Source organism: Miscanthus floridulus, chromosome 8 (genome assembly GCF_019320115.1).
Source record: "Miscanthus floridulus cultivar M001 chromosome 8, ASM1932011v1, whole genome shotgun sequence".
NCBI classification, from domain to species: Eukaryota; Viridiplantae; Streptophyta; class Magnoliopsida; order Poales; family Poaceae; genus Miscanthus; species Miscanthus floridulus.
In genome coordinates this window covers 120765121-120782265 of record NC_089587.1, presented here as the reverse complement: position 1 = coordinate 120782265, position 17145 = coordinate 120765121, and positions in this window count along the sequence as shown.

Genomic DNA, 17145 nt, shown 5'->3' with positions numbered 1-17145 from the left:
ACAAGCTCATCTTTTAGTGAAGTTACTAAAATCAAGTACATTGAGCTCATTCCGCAATCTACAAAATGTAGCCTCATCTAGCGGTTTAGTGAAGATATCTGCTAATTAATCTTTGGTTCTTACACCTTCTAGTGATATATCATTTTTAGCAACATGATCTCTTAGAAAGTGATGGCGGATATCTATGTGCTTGGTGTGAGAGTGTTGAACCGGATTATTTGCAAGTTTTACCGCACTTTCATTGTCGCACAAAAGAGGTACCTTTTCTAGAACTACACCATAGTCTAGCAAAGTTTGTTTCATGTATAATATTTGTGCACAACAAGCACCCGCGGCAATGTATTCCGCTTTGGCGGTGGACAAAGCCACACTATTTTGTTTCTTGGAGGACCAAGACACAAGTGATCTACCAAGCAAATGGCACCCTCCGGATGTGCTTTTTCTATCAACTTTGCAACCAGCATAATCCGAATCGGAATAGCCAACTAATTCAAATATAGCTCCTTTGGGATACCATAGGCCAATGCTTGGTATGTGCTTAAGATACCTAAGGATTCTTTTTATGGCAATTAAATGTGTTTCCTTAGGATTAGCTTGAAATCTAGCACACATACACACACTAAACATGATGTCGGGCCTAGATGCGGTTAAATATAACAAGCTACCAATCATGGAACGGTAGAGAGTTTGATCAACCGGGTTACCTCCCTCATCTAGGTCAAGATGTCCATTGGTAGGCATTGGTGTCTTGATTGTGTCTTGATTGGCTTACATTCATCCATCTTGAATCTCTTGAGAAGATCTTTTGTGTATTTCTCTTGAGAGATGAAGATGCCTTCTTTCATTTGTTTGACTTGAAAACCAAGAAAGAATGTAAGCTCACTAATCATTGACATCTCGAACTCCTTTGACATCAATTCACCAAATTCTTTGCATGAGTCTTCATTTGATGATCCAAAGATGATATCATCAACATATACTTGACAAATGAAGATATGCCCATCAAGCTTCTTGGTGAATAGTGTGGTGTCGACCTTCCCAATGGTGAAGCCCTTCTCAATGAGGAAGTCCCGAAGGCGCTCATACCAAGCTCTTGGGGCTTGCTTAAGCCCATATAGTGCCTTGGACAACCTATAAACATGATTAGGATATCTAGGGTCTTCAAACCCGGGAGGTTGATCAACATAGACTAGTTCATTAATAAAGCCATTTAAAAATGCACTTTTCACATCCATTTGATATAGTTTCATTTCATGATGTGATGCATATGCAAGTAGGATACGGATGGCTTCTAATCTTGCAACCGGTGCAAAGGTCTCTCCAAAATCCAAACCTTCAACTTGGGAGAACCCCTTTGCAACTAGTCTTGCCTTGTTCCTCACAACAACACCTTGATCATCTTGCTTGTTGCGGAACACCCACTTTGTTCCAATGACTCTTGCACCTTTTGATCGCTCTTCAAGAGTCCAAACTTCATTGCGAGTGAAGTTGTTCAACTCTTCATGCATGGCATTGATCCAATCTGGATCTTTAAGAGCTTCTTCTATCTTGGTAGGCTCATAGCAAGAGATAAAAGAGTGATGAACAATAAATGAAGCAAGTTTTTGAGATCGAGTCATTACACCCTTTGATGGACTCCCTATGATGAGATCTTGTGGATGATCTTGTAGGAGAGGTGTATTTCTTCTATTGACCACTTGAGGAGGAGGTTGTAGAGCATCAACATCTTGTGCTCGTACCACCATTTGCTCATGGGAGACATGAGTATCTTCATTTTCTACCCTCCCATCTTTTTCACCATCTTGTGGCACACTTGATGAAGAAGGTTGATCAATGACTTGTACATCATCTTCATCATCTTTTGGCTTGATATCTCCCACCAGAATATTCTTCATAGCCTCCCTCAATGGTTCATCACCTACATCATCAAGATTCTCATGTGCTCCTTGGAAGCCATTAGATTCATCAAATTCAACATCATATGTTTCTTCAACCAAGCCGGTGGCATGATTAAATACTCTATATGCTTTGGACTTTGATGAGTAACCAACAAGAAAACCAATATCACAACATCTTTGGAACTTCCCTAGGTGTTGCCTCTTTTTTGTAGATGTAGCATTTGCAACCAAACACCCTAAAGAAGGAGACGTCCGGCTTCTTCCTATTGAGCAACTCATAAGGTGTCTTGCCAAGAAACTTTTGAAGGAATAGGCGGTTGGATGCATAGCATGCGGTGTTGATTGCTTCCGCCCATAGAGCTTCGAGGGTGTTGTACTCATCAAGCATTGTTCTTGCAAGAGTGATCAATGTTCGGTTCTTCCTCTCAACTACACCATTTTGTTGGGGAGTGTATGTTGCAGAGACCTCATGTTTGATTCCAACTTCATCATAATAGGCTTCTATGTTTGTGTTGTCAAACTCTTTGCCATTATCACTTCTAATCTTCTTGAGCTTCACTTCAAATTCATTTTGAGCTCTCTTGGCAAACTTCTTGAAGCAAGATGCAACTTCGGATTTGTCATGAAGGAAGAATACCCATGTATACCTTGAATAGTCATCAATAATCACAAGACAATAAAGGTTTCCTCCCAAACTCTTATATGTTGTTGGTCCAAATAAATCCATGTGAAGAAGTTCTAGTACTCTTGTGGTTGACATAAAAGCTTTGGTTGGATGAGTATTTGCAACTTGCTTGCCGGCTTGACATGCACTACAAAGCTTGTCCTTTTCAAACTTCACATCCTTCAACCCTCTCACCAAATCATTCTTCATAAGCTTCTTGAGTGAGCTCATCCCAACATGAGCAAGTCTTCTATGCCATAGCCACCCAAGTGTTGTTTTGGTAAATAGGCAAGTCTTCAAATTTGCATCTTCGGAGGTGAAATCCACTAGATATAAGTTGTTGTATCTAAATCCATTGAATATCACTTGATTATCATATACCTTGGATACAACAACCTCCTTCTCGGTGAACAAGCATTTGAAGCCAAGATCACACAATTGTCCAACGGATAGCAAGTTGAAGCTCAATGAAGCAACATAAAGCACATTGGAGATGGAATGATCATTTGATATTGCCACTTTGCCCAATCCTTTAACCTTGCCCTTTGAGTTATCTCCAAATGTTATTCTCTCTTGTCCATCTACCTCTTCATCTGGTGAGGAGAACATATGAGGATCACCGGTCATATGTTGAGTGCAACCACTATCAATAACCCAATGACTTCCACCGGTTTTATAGTTCACCTACACACAAGAGATTCAAGCTTTAGGAACCCAAACTTGTTGAGGGCCCTCCACCTTCTCAACAAGTGACTTAGCCATCCAAATCTTCTTAGGCCTATTCTTGTTAGGGGGTCCTAAGAACATGACTTTCATCTTTCCACTAGAATCCTTTCTAAGCATGTAGTGAGCATTAAAGGCAAAGGGTCTAGCATGCTTGGGCAAGGGTTGTGGCGGTGGAGTTTGGCACTCATGAGCAAAGTGGCCTTCTTGTCCACACTCAAAACAACTTTTTGGCTTTGGCTTTGGCTTTGATTGTTGTTGTTGAACTTGAGCCTTCTTCTTCTCTACACTTGCCACATATCCAATGCCACTTCTATCCATCTTCATGATGGTGTTCATGAGTAGCTCACTTTGGAGATGCTTGCCTCTTGCAAACTTGCTCAATCCCATCTTGAGATGCTCTTTCTCCATCTTGAGCTTCTTGTTCTCTTCCTTGAGAACATCATTGTTCTTCTCTTCCTTGAGCTTCTTGTTCTCTTCTTTGAGCTTCTCATTCTCAAGGATCAACTCTTCATCATGATCAAGAGTTTCTAGCACAATGGTGTTGTGGCTTTTCATCTCTTCAAGATCTTTCATGAGCTTTTCATTTGCATTCTTGAGCTTGACATATTCATCATAGTCATTGCACTCAACCACTTTCTTGCCTTTGCCACTAGATCCTTGCTCAATGCTCTCATCAATTAAATCATCACATGATGTAGCTATATCAATCTTAACAACATGGTTAGTAGCATCATGTGGCTCATTTGGTAAAAATTCTTGAGCAATAACAAGAGTATCATAATTGATCTTTAGAGTTGTATATTCATCTTTTAGCTTGTTGTGGCTAGTGATGAGCTCATTGTGCACCCACTCAAGTTTATCATATTTATCTTTAAGCTCTTTCTTAGAAGATTTGAGCTCCTTGAGTTTGGATGATATAGCATCATTTGTTTCTTTAAGCTCAACATTAGCCTTTTCCAATGTATCGCATTTTGCTAGGAGTGAATCATTTTTAGCATCAAACTTTTCATTTTTAGCTCTACTCTTTCTAATGATCTTAGTGTATTGTCTTAGTATTTTGACAAGATCATCATGTGAAGGTGAATCATCATCATTGCTATCACTATCATCATCACTAGCTTGCTCATCATCACTACTATCATCATTATTAGTTACCTTGCGTTCACCCTTGGCCATAAGGCATAGGTGTGTAGAGGATGATGGCGATGGTGGCGGTGAAGATGAAAGATCAATAGCAATGGCGGCCACCTTCTCATTTTCACTATCATCATCGGATGATCCACTAGATGAATCAATGTCCGTGAGCTAATCACCGATGATGTAGGCCTTTCCACTCTTCTTCTTCTTGTGGAAGTCCCTCTTTTTGCTATTTCTCTTCTTGTATGGCTTGTTCTTCTTCTTCTCATCTTCATCTTCGTTACTTGAGTCATCTTTCTTGCCCTTGTTCTTGTTCTTGAACTTGTCTTTCTTGGGCTTGGTGCATTGATGTGCTAGATGACCAAGTTCACCACAATTGAAGCAATCCATTTCGGAGATTGGCTTTCTTCTAGAGCTTGTGAAGAACTTCTTCTTCTTGCCGTCGAACTTGATGCCACTCTTGTTTAGCTTCTTTAGCATTTTGGCGGCTTTCTTCACCATGAGAGCAAGATCTTCATCTTCATCTTCTTTATCACTTGAGCTCTCATACTCAAGTCTTGCTTCGCCCTTATCTTGGCTAGCTTTGAATACTAAGTCCTTCTCTTTCTTCTTGGTAGAGGATGAGCCATCTTGTGGCGTGATGTGCATGTACATCTCATGAGCATTGATCTTTCCCAAGATTTGTGTCGGTGTAGCGGTGGAAAGATCACCTTGGTGTAGCACGGTCACAATATGCCCATATTTGTCAATGGGGAGGACACTCAAGATCTTTCTCACAACATCGGATGGTGACATTTGAGTAAGTCCAAGCCCATTGACTTCCTCTACAAGAACATTCAAATGTGAATACATCTCATTAGCACATTCTTTGGGAAGCATCTCATGGAGCGCACAAACATCCAACCATAGTGCATGTGCGTCTTTGTGGTTCCTTACACGGTTGAACACATCTTTGCAAAGGCCTCTAAAGATGGTGTTTTGAGCCTTTGCATTCCACTTTTCATAATTAACCTCATCGCCTTGTAAGTGTGTAGCATCCCGAGGTTTTGGGAAGCCTTGTGAGGCGGCTCTAAGTATACCAACGTCTAGAGCTTCTAAGTATGCCTCCATGCGGATTTTCCAATATGGAAAGTCATCTCCCTCAAAGATAGGAGGAGGTCCATCCCCATGAGACATCTTGCTCTAAGCGATTAAGCTTAAAAATGTGAGCACGAGGCTCCGATACCAATTGAAAGGATCAAGATGCCCAAGAGGAGGGGTGAATTGGGCTAATTCTAAATTTTCTTGCAATAATTAAATCCTACGGTTAGCCCAATTAACCCCTTGTGCCTAGAAAAGTGTTTCTATTAATCTAACTCACAAAGGACTTGCAACCTATGTTTCAAACTTACTCTAGCATAGCAATTCTATGAATGTAAAAACAAGTATTGAATTGCTCAAAGTAAATGCTCAAAGTAAATAGAGAGAGAGGAACGCGGCGATGTTTTGCCGAGGTATCGGAGAGTCGCCACTCCCCACTAGTCCTCGTCGGAGCACCCACACAAGGGTGTAGCTCCCCCTTGATCTACGCAAGGATCAAGTGCTCTCTACGGGTTGATTCTTCAACACTCCATCGCGGTGAATCACCCACAACCGCTCACAACTTGAGTTGGGTCACCCACAAGCTCCGCCGGGTCATCACCAAGCTCCCAATCACCACCAAGCCATCTAGGTGATGGCGATCACCAAGATTAACAAGCATGAACTCTCACTTGACCATGTAAAGCCTAATGAGAACGGTGGATGCACACTTTGCTACTCTTGATTCACTAATGAGGCTACTCTCTTGGATTCTCAAATCACAATCACCTCACTAGGACTTTGCCCTTCTTGGCACTCACAAACATGTTTCTCAGCTGTTGGAATGAGCAAAAGTGACTCCACACACGAGTGGAGCTTCTATTTATAACAAGGGCTGAAAAACAAACCGTTATGTGCCTCTATGGGGTGACTGGACGCTCCGGTCATGTTGACCGGACGCTCCGGTCAGTTCAATCCGCACACTAGTGATTAAGTGTTGACCGGATGCTGGCAGCGTCTGATCATCACTGACCGGACGCGTTCGGTCACATTTAACCCTCACTGGAACCTTACTGTACTCGACCGGACGCTGAACCCCTAAGTGAAAGCTCTAGTTTGGTTTTTATTTAATTGATGAAACCCTAAGTGCTAACCTAGTTTATCAAAGTGATTATGAGATAGGTAGCACTACTCCAAGTGATGAAGCAATGTCGAAGATCATGACGATGGTGATGGCATGGTGATGATCAAATGCTTGAACTCGGAAAAGAAGAAAGAGAAAAACAAAAGGCTCAAGGCAAAGGTAAAATTGTAGGAGCCATTTTGTTTCTGTGATCAAGACACTTAGCGAGTGTGATCACATTTAGGATAGATAGCCGTACTATTAAGAGGAGTGAAACTCGTATCGAAATGCAGTTATCAAAGTGCCACTAGATGCTCTAATTCATTGCATATGCATTTAGGATCTAGTGGAGTACTAACACCCTTGAAAATGTTTGTGAAAATATGCTAACACATGTGCACAAGGTGATACACTTGGTGGTTGGCACACATGAGCAAGGGTGAAGAAGTTTGAAGTGAAATGGGGTTGGTCGCAAAGATGCTGGTGTCGGTCAACTAACCGGACGCTGGATCACCCTGTTGAAAGGTCCTAATGGCTAGAGGGGGGTGAATAGCCTAATAAAAAATTCTACAACAACACTTAACCAAATGGTTAGACAATTATGAGGCGAAGCGAGTGTTGCGCTAGCCTACTCAAAATGCAAGCCACCTACCACAATTCTAGTTTAGATAGTGTCAATTCACACAAGATCAATGACACTACCCTATGTTAGTGTGCTCTCAAAGGCTAACTAAAGAGCCACACCAACTAAGCATGCAAGCTCTCACAACTAGCTACACTAAAGAGCTTGTCAACTAGTTTGCGGTAGAGTAAAGAGAGTGATCAAGAGGGTTATACCGCCGTGTAGATGAATGAACCAATCAATCATGAAGATGAATAACAATGATGACCAATCACCTTGGAATCAATGATGAACACAATGATTTTTACCGAGGTTCACTTGCTTGCCGTCAAGCTAGTCCTCGTTGTGGCGATTCACTCACTTGGAGGTTCACGCGCTAATTGGCTTCACACGCCAAACCCTCAATAGGGTGCCGCACAACCAACATAAGATGAGGATCACACAAGCCACGAGCAATCCACTAGAGTACCTTTTGGCGCTCCGCCGGGGAAAGGTCAAGAACCCCTCACAATCACCACGATCGGAGCCAGAGACAATCACCACCTCCGCTCGACGATCCTCGCTGCTCCAAGCCATCTAGGTGGCGGCAACCACCAAGAGTAACAAGCGAAATCCGCAGCGAACCACGATCACTAAGTGCCTCTAGATGCAATCACTCAAGCAATGCACTTGGATCACTCCCAAACTCACTATGATGATGAATCAATGATGTAGATGAGTGGGAGGGCTTTGGCTTAGCTCACAAGGTTGCTATGTCAATGAAAATGGCCAAAGATGTGAGCCACAGCCGGCCATGGGGCTATAAATAGAGCCCCAATCAAATAGAGCCGTTATACCCCTTCACTGGGCAAAACGCGCTCTGACCGGACGCTCCGGTCATACTGACCGGACGCTGGCCCTCAGCGTCCGGTCGCCCGATGGACGCCATGTGTCATCACCTTCAAACGCTGTTTGTCAGATTCCAACGGCTACGAAGCTGACCGGACGCTCCGGTCAAAACTGACCGGACGCTGAAGCCCCAGCGTCCGGTCATTTCCAGTAAGCTCCCCGAGGCATGTTTTTTCGACCGGACACATCTGGTCCACCTTGACCAGACACAGACCAGCGTCCGGTGCTCAACCCTACCCACTGTGCCATCTGACAGCTCAACCGGACGCAGCCCTTCAGCGTCCGGTCGCTGAGTGACCCAGCGTCCAGTCAGTAGACCGACACCAGCATCATTTCGATCAACTCCGCTTCAACTCTAACTTCTTCACCCTTGCTCAAGTGTGCCAACCACCAAGAATTTTGCATCCGGCGCAATAGAAAATAGACATTTCATTTTTCCAAAAGCGCCGAATCATCTCAACCCTGCAAACACCTTGTGCACATGTGTTAGCATATTTTCACAAATATTTTCAAGGGTGTTAGCACTCCACTAGATCCTAAATGCATATGCAATGAGTTAGAGCATCTAGTGGCACTTTGATAACCGCATTCCGATACGAGTTTCACCCCTCTTAATAGTATGGCTATCAAACCTAAATATGATCACACTCTCTAAGTGTCTTGATCACCAAAACAAAATAGCTCCTACAAGTTATACCTTTGCCTTGAGCTTTTTGTTTTTCTCTTTCTTCTCTTCAAGTTTAAGCCCTTGATCATCTCCATGCTATCACCATTGTCATGTTATGATCTTCATTTGCTTCTCTACTTGAAGTGTGCTACCTATCTCATGATCACTTGATGAACTAGGTTAGCACTTAGGGTTTCATCAATTCACCAAAACCAAACTAGAGCTTTCACCTATGACCGGACGCTGAAGGGTTGCATCTGGTCATGTTGTCGGATGGCACAGTGACTAGGGTTAAGCATCGGACGCTGGTCTGTGTCCGGTCAAGCATGACTGGACGCGTCTGGTCGGCAAAAGACGGTTTTGGGAGCTTACTGGAAACGACCGGACACTGGGATCTGAGCGTTCGGTCACTTGTGCCGGAGCATCTGGTCAGTTAATAGCCATTAAGATCTGGCGGCTCAGGTTTAACTCAGAATGACACATGGCTTACATCGGGCGACCGGACGCTGGATCCAGCGTCCGGTCAATAGGACCGGAGCGTCCGATCAGCCCGCGTTATGCTCAGTGAAGGGGTATAACGGCTCTATTTCGAGGGGGCTTCTATTTAAGCCCCATGGCCGGCTCAAGCTCATCCTCTTGCACATTTTCATTGACATAGCAACCTTGTGAGCTTAGCCAAAGCCCTCCCACTCATCTTCATCATTGACCCATCATCATTGTGAGATTGAGAGAGAATCCAAGTGCATTGCTTGAGTGATTGCATCTAGAGGCACATGGTATACATGTTGTGCTGTGGATTTCGCTTGTTTCTCTTGGTGGTTGCCACCACCTAGATGGTTGGAGCAGCGGTGGAGGATTGGCATGAGTTGGTGATTGTTCGTGGCCATCTCTGGTGATTGTAAGGGGAGTTGTACCTTCCCCGGTGGAGTGCCGAAGGGTAACTCTAGTAAATTGCTCGTGTCATTGAGTTACCTCACTTGTGGGTCGGTTCTTGCGGTGTCCTAACATGTGGACGAGGTTTGTGAAACACCTCTTAGCCACCGAACCACCAAGTGTTGGTCGACACAACGGGGACTAGCGTGTTGGCAAGCATGTGAACCTCGGGAGAAAAATCGGTTGTCTCTTGCCATTTGATATTCTCTCGGTGATTGGTTTTATATTCATCTTGTAATTGGTTCATCCCCTACACGGTGGTATAATCATCCTACTCACTTATTTACATTCTTGCAAACTAGTTGATACAAGCTCTTTAGTGTAATTAGAATTGAGAGCTTGCTTTATTATTTACATTCATCTAGTTGAGCTCTTTAGAGTAGCTAGTTTGAGAGCTCTTAGTGAGTAGTTACATAGCAAGTTTGTGTGCCTAAGTAATCATTGCAACTAGAATTGTTGGATAGGTGGCTTGCAACCCTTGTAGAGCTAGAGCAAGTTTGCATTATGCTATTTGTCATACTAATCAAATTGCTCTAGTTGATTTGTAGATCTTAAAATAGGCTATTCACCCCCCCCCCCCCCTCTAGCCATATTAGGACCTTTCAAGTGGTATCAGAGCCGTGGTCACCGTTTGATTGAAGGCTTAACAACCTCGGTGTCAAATTATGGCTCAAGTTGTGTTCAACCATGTGGGGGGCAAACCACCATTCTTTGATGGCACATCCTATGGTTATTGGAAGAGAAAGATGAGAATGTATCTTGGTTCAATCAATGATCAAGTATGGGAAGTGACCGAAAATGACTATGCTATCATTGATCCTGATGATCCCACCACCCAAGATAAGATCAACAAGCAATGCAATACTATGGCTCTCAACACCATATACAATGCCATTGATTCTAAGGTGTTTGAGCAAATCAAGGATTGTGAAAGAGCAAATGAAGTGTGGAAGAGATTGGAGGAAACATATGAGGGCACACCGGCGGTGAAAAGTGCCAAGTTGTACATCATCAAGGACAAGTTGACAAGTTTCAAGATGAAGGATGATGAGAGCATTCCGGAGATGTTCCATCGATTGCAAGTCATTGTCAACAACTTGAAGGTATTGGGAGAGAAGATCAAGGATGATGATGTCTCCTATTGATTCTTGATGTGCTTACCTCCAAGATTTGAGATGTTAAGATTGCTCATCATAAGAGGAGGATTGAAGGACATTACCCCCAACCAAGTACTAGGTGATGTCATGACACAAGAGACATACCGTGTGGAAAGGGAGGGGGATGACAAGGATGACAAGAAGGAAGAAGAGGGCAAGAAGAAGAAGAAGAGTATAGCATTCAAGGCTAGCTCATCATCATATAAAAGCAAGGGCAAGTCCAAGAAAGAATCAAGTGATGATGAGGATCTAAGTGATATTGATGATGAGGCTATGGCTCTCTTTGTGCGCAAGATGGGCAAATTCATGAAGAAGAAGGGCTATGGTGCAAGAAAGAGAAGAGATCACACCAAGAGCAAAGAATATGTGAGAAGATACTACAATTGCAAGAGCCCCGATCATGTTGTAGCAAATTGTCCCTACAATAGTGATAATGATGAAGATGAGAAGAAGAAGCACAAGAAAGATAAGAATGAAAAGAAGGAGAAGAAGGAGAAGAAGGAGAAGAGAATGACCTTCCAAAAGAAGAAGAAGGGTGGAGATTATGTGGTCACATGGGATAGTGATGGCTCATCGGATAGTGATGACTCTAGTGATGATGGCAAGAAGTCTATCAAGAGAGCACTAGCAAGCATCACCATCAATAACAAGCCCTCCATCTTTGACACTCCATCAACATGCCTCATGGCAAAACCTACCAAGGTAAAATATGATGTGAGTGATGATGAATGTGAAAGTGATGCTTGTAGGACTGATGATGATGATGAGGAGTACTCAAAGGAGGAACTTATGGACATGTGCGAGCAAGTGCACACTTGCTTTGAGATGAAGAGAAAAGAGTGCAAAGAATTGAACAAGAAAGCCAAATTTCTTGAACAATCCTTTGATGAGCTCAATGCCACTCATGAGGGGCTAATGGATGCCCATGAGAAGCTTGGCAAAGCTCACTCTAAGCTTGAAAAGGCTCACTCCTCTCTCATTGAGCAAGTCAAAAAGGAGGAAGCCAAGAAGGAGCAAGTGATAGTAACATATGATGTGGGACTAACATGTGATCTTATTGATGAATCTTTTCATGAACCCATTATTGTTGCTCCTACTAACACTTCTTGTAGCACAACTATTACCACTCCACCTATGAATGATACATCACTAATGGTGGAAAATGAAACCCTCAAGAAGGAGGTGAATGAGCTCACTCGTGCCTTAGGCAATGCCTATGGTGGAGATGCCCGCTTGCTAAAGTGCTTGGGTAGCCAAAGGTTTTCTCTCAACAAAGAGGGATTAGGCTATACCCCCAAGAAAGGCAAGGTGGCCTTTATCACTCTCAAAGTTAGCTTTGTGAAGGGCAATGGTCGGTTTTGCAATAGATGCAAGCAAGTTTGGCATATAGAGCAAAATTGCAAGACTAACAAGAACAAGCTACCTAATGTATCCTCAATCAAATTTGATTCTTGTTACATGCTTTATCAGGGTGCCAATAGTGTGAAGGCTAAGTTCATTGGTACACCAATTGTGGGCCCAAAGAAGAAGGCCATTTGGGTACCAAAAACCTTGGTGACTAACCTACAAGGACCCAAGCAAGTTTGGGTACCTAAAAGGAATTGATCTTCTTTTGTAGGTAAATTATAAAGCTGGAGGAAGGTATTGGGTGCTTGATAGTGGGTGCACACAACACATGACCGGTGATTCAAGAATGTTCAATTCAATCAATGAAAGCAAGAGCAATGGGATTAATAGTATCACATTTGGTGACAATGGCAAAGGCAAGGTCAAAGGGCTTGGTAAGATTGCAATATCCAATGATTTGAGCATTTCCAATGTGCTACTAGTAGAGAGCTTGAACTTCAACTTATTGTCGGTAGCTCAATTGTGTGATCTTGGTTTCAAGTGCATATTTGGTGTGGATGATGTAGAGATCATAAGTGTAGATGGCTCTAACTTGATATTCAAAGGATTTAGATATGAGAATATATACTTAGTTGATTTCAATGCTAGAGAAGCTCAATTGTCAACATGTTTGATCACTAAGTCTAGCATGGGTTGGTTATGGAATAGAAGGCTTGGTCATGTTGGAATGAAACAATTGAACAAGTTGATTAAGCATGACTTAGTTAGAGGCTTGAAAGATGTCACATTTGAGAAGGATAAGTTATGTAGTGCATGTCAAGCCGGAAAGCAAGTTGGTAATACACATCCTAAGAAGAGCATGATGAGCACATCTAAGGCATTTGAGTTGATGCATATGGACTTGTTTGGACCAACCACATACACTAGCATTGGTGAAAACAAATATGGATTTGTGATTGTGGATGATCTCACTAGATACACATGGGTGTTCTTTCTTGTTGACAAGAGTGATGTGTTTGCAACATTCAAATCATTTGTCAAAGGCATTCACAATGCGTTTGAAACAACAATCAAGAAAGTTAGAAGTGATAATGGAAGTGAGTTCAAGAACACTAGAATTGATGAGCTATGTGATGAATTTGGAATTAGACATCAATTCTCGGCCAAGTATACTCCTCAATCAAATGGGCTAGTTGAAAGAAAGAATAGAACCTTGATTGATATGGCAAGATCAATGTTGAGTGAGTACAATGTGAGTCATTCATTTTGGGCCGAAGCAATCAACATGGCTTGCTATTATAGCAACCGACTCTATTGTCATTCCATGATGGAGAAGACACCTTATGAGCTTTTGAATGGAAGAAAGCCCAATATAGCATACTTTTGGGTCTTTGGTTGTAAATGCTATATATTGAAGAAAGGCACTAGATTGAGCAAGTTTGAAAAGAAATGTGATGAAGGTTTCTTGCTTGGTTACTCCACTACTAGCAAGGCTTATAGAGTTTGGAATTTGGCTAGTGGTACTCTTGAGGAGGTTTATGATGTGGAGTTTGATGAAACAAATGGTTCCCAAGAGGAAGATGAGAATCTAGATGATGTAAGAGGCACTCAATTGGTCAATGCAATGAAGAACATGGACATTGGTGAGTTAAGGCCTAGAGAGGTGATTGATGTTGAAGATGACAAGAATCAAGTACTCTCTAACTCAAATGTGCAAGCTAGTGGTTCTCATGATCAAGTCCAAGCAAGCACTAGTGATGGCAATGTGCAAGATCAACAAATGGCTAGTTCATCATCTCAACCAAGTGATCAATCAAATGCTAGCAATCAAGTGCAAGTGCTTCAACCAACCAATGTTGTAAGAGATCATCCATTGGACACTATCATTGGTGATATTACAAGAGGTGTGCAAACAAGATCAAGATTGGCTTCATTTTATAAGCATTTCTTATTTGTGTCATCCATTGAACCTAAGAAGATAGATGAAGCTTTGAAGGATGTTGATTGGATCAATGCTATGCATGAAGAGCTAAACAACTTCACAAGAAACCAAGTATGGGATTTAGTTGAGAGGCCTAAGGATCATAATGTGATTGGAACTAAGTGGGTCTTTCGGAACAAGCAAGATCAAGATGGGATAGTAATAAGGAACAAAGCAAGATTAGTGGCTCAAGGTTACACTCAAGTTGAAGGTCTTGACTTTGGAGAAACATATGCCCCGGTTGCAAGATTGGAAGCAATTAGGATCTTGCTAGCTTATGCTTGTGCCAACAACATCAAGTTGTACCAAATGGATGTGAAAAGTGCATTTCTCAATGGGTACATCAATGAGCTTGTGTATGTTGAGCAACCTCCTTGTTTTGAAGATGAAAAGAAACCCAACCATGTGTTCAAGTTGAGAAAGGCTTTGTATGGATTGAAACAAGCACCTAGAGCATGGTATGAGAGATTGAGGGATTTCCTACTCTCTAAGGGATTCAAGATGGGAAAGATTGACGCCACTCTCTTCACCAAGAAGCTTGGAAATGACTTGTTTGTAATGCAAATCTATGTTGATGATATCATCTTTGGATCAACAAATCAATAATTTTGTGAGGAGTTTGGGAAAATGATGGCTAATGAGTTTGAAATGTCCATGATTGGAGAGCTTAGTTACTTCCTTGGTCTTCAAATCAAGCAAATGAAGAATGGCACATTTGTGAGTCAAGGCAAGCATATCAAGGACATGCTCAAGAAGTTTGAAATGGATGAGAGTAAAGCTATTAGTACACCAATGGGGACAAGTGGAAGCTTAGATAGTGATGCTAGTGGCAACATGGTGGATCAAAAGATGTATCGGTCTATGATTGGAAGCCTACTTTATATGACTGCATCAAGACCGGATGTGATGTTTAGTGTATGCATGTGTGCTAGATTTCAAGCATCACCAAGAGAAAGTCATTTGAAGGCAACTAAGAGAATATTGAGGTATTTGAAGCATACACAACATGTTGGATTATGGTATCCCAAAGGAGCAAGATTTGAGTTGATTGGATATTCAGATTCTGATTATGCGGGATGCAAAGTTGAGAGAAAGAGCACATCAGGCACATGTCAACTATTGGGAAGATCACTTGTATCTTGGTCATCAAAGAAGCAAAATAGTGTAGCACTTTCAACCGCCGAAGCGGAGTACATTTCGGCCGATAGTTGTTGTGCTCAATTACTTTGGATGAGGGCTACCTTGAGTGACTTTGGAATCAAGTTCAAGCAAGTGCCATTGCTATGTGACAATGAAAGTGTCGTGAAGCTCACCAACAACCCGGTTCAACACTCAAGAACAAAGCATATAGATGTTCGTCATCACTTCATAAGAGATCACCAACAAAAAGGGGACATTTGCATAGAGAGTGTGGGCACCGAAGATCAACTTGCCGACATATTCACCAAGCCACTTGATGAGAAGAGGTTTTGCAAGCTAAGGAATGAATTGAACATACTTGACTTCTCCAATATGTGTTGATGCACCCCCACTATACGACATGCCTCTCCTTCGAGCAAAGTAAGGTAAAGTTGATTGACATGTCATCCATCCATTGCTAAGGACTTGTTTAGTGCATCTAGTCATTCCTATCATGTCCTAGGCTCATTCATGAAAATCAAATGAATTTGATGCTTGTATGGTACCACTATTGTTTGTATGTTTGAAATGATCTAGTGGTAGCAAATGACATGTTTGTGGACTTGTAAACCTAGTGTTTGATTTAGAGAATGAGCTATAAGTGTTTAACTCAACATGGTACAAGATAACCCTTATTTGGAGGTGTGAAGAAGCTTGTCCTTGGATCAAACCGAGTTAAATATCTTTTGCAAGTAATCTAGATTGAACCAAATTGGGAAAATGATCCTCATTTCACATGGCTTCACTCCAACCTATCTATAATTTGAGCTCACCTTTTGTGCTAATTGTTGACAAAGGGGGAGAGAAACAAAGATATAAGTGATAGGGGAGAGATATGATAAAGGAAAGGGATCCATTAAAATTTTGATCACACAAGTAGGGGGAGCAAGCTCATAAACTTGTATGATGCATTTGAATGAACATTTCATATGTTTGCTTGCATGGTACAAGTTCTAAATTTCAATATCCATGCTTGTGTAGTGTATGCTAGTTATATGTTTGAATGATGAAATGAAAAACTAGTATGCATAGGCTAAAGTAACTAGACTTATGTTCATTCTATGGAAACTAGACCCTTGCATGTAATGTTGATCTTACGGGGTACTCTAGTTTTTGTGTATGTCTAGTTACTAATGATGCTAAGGATGGAATATTGGTGCACTCCAATTGGTATCACGCTTCAAAGGTCCATCTCTTATACCTTAGTATCATTTGGTAGAAATTGACTCCTATAGTTCCTATCTAAGCATATGTGCAAGCTAAAATCCAAACTCTTAGCACATATGTAGGGGGAGAAATTACTACCATTTGGAGTTCATGAAACTTGTCCATACTCTTTTACACATGGTAGATATGCTTGGGCAAGCAACGTGAATTCAATTAAATCTCAATTCATATCTTTGTGAAAGGGTTGTCATCAATTACCAAAAAGGGGGAGATTGAAAGCTCTAGTTTGGTTTTGGTTAATTGATGAAACCCTAAGTGCTAACCTAGTTTATCAAAGTGATTATGAGATAGGTAGCACTACTCCAAGTGATGAAGCAATGTCAAAGATCATGACGATGGTGATGGCATGGTGATGATCAAATGCTTGAACTTGGAAAAGAAGAAAGAGAAAAACAAAAGGCTCAAGGCAAAGGTAAAATTGTAGGAGCCATTTTGTTTCTGTGATCAAGACACTTAGCGAGTGTGATCACATTTAGGATAGATAGCCATACTATTAAGAGGAGTGAAACTCGTATCAAAATGCAGTTATCAAAGTGC